The following is a 319-nucleotide window of genomic DNA, read 5'->3' on the forward strand; positions in this document are numbered from 1 at the left end:
TGTCCCTCCAACAGATATTGGGGTGATTGAAGTCCCCCATGAAGACCAGGGCTTGTGAACGTGAGGTGCTCCTCTCTGTCTATAGAGGGTCTCACCCACTCGGTCTTCCTGGTCGGGTGGCCTGTAGCAGCCCCCCACTATAATGTCACCTGTCCCTGCCCTCCCTTTAATCCTGACCCATAACCTCTCTGTCAGCTCCTCATCCATCCCCAGGCAGAGCTCCATGTGCTCCACCTGGTCATTGACATAGAGGGTGACACCCCCTCCTTGTCTTCCCTCCCCATCGTTCCTAAAGAGCCTGTATCCTTCCATTCCAACA

Source organism: Haliaeetus leucocephalus, unplaced genomic scaffold (genome assembly GCF_000737465.1).
Source record: "Haliaeetus leucocephalus isolate CR32 unplaced genomic scaffold, Haliaeetus_leucocephalus-4.0 Scaffold964, whole genome shotgun sequence".
Classification (NCBI taxonomy): domain Eukaryota; kingdom Metazoa; phylum Chordata; class Aves; order Accipitriformes; family Accipitridae; genus Haliaeetus; species Haliaeetus leucocephalus.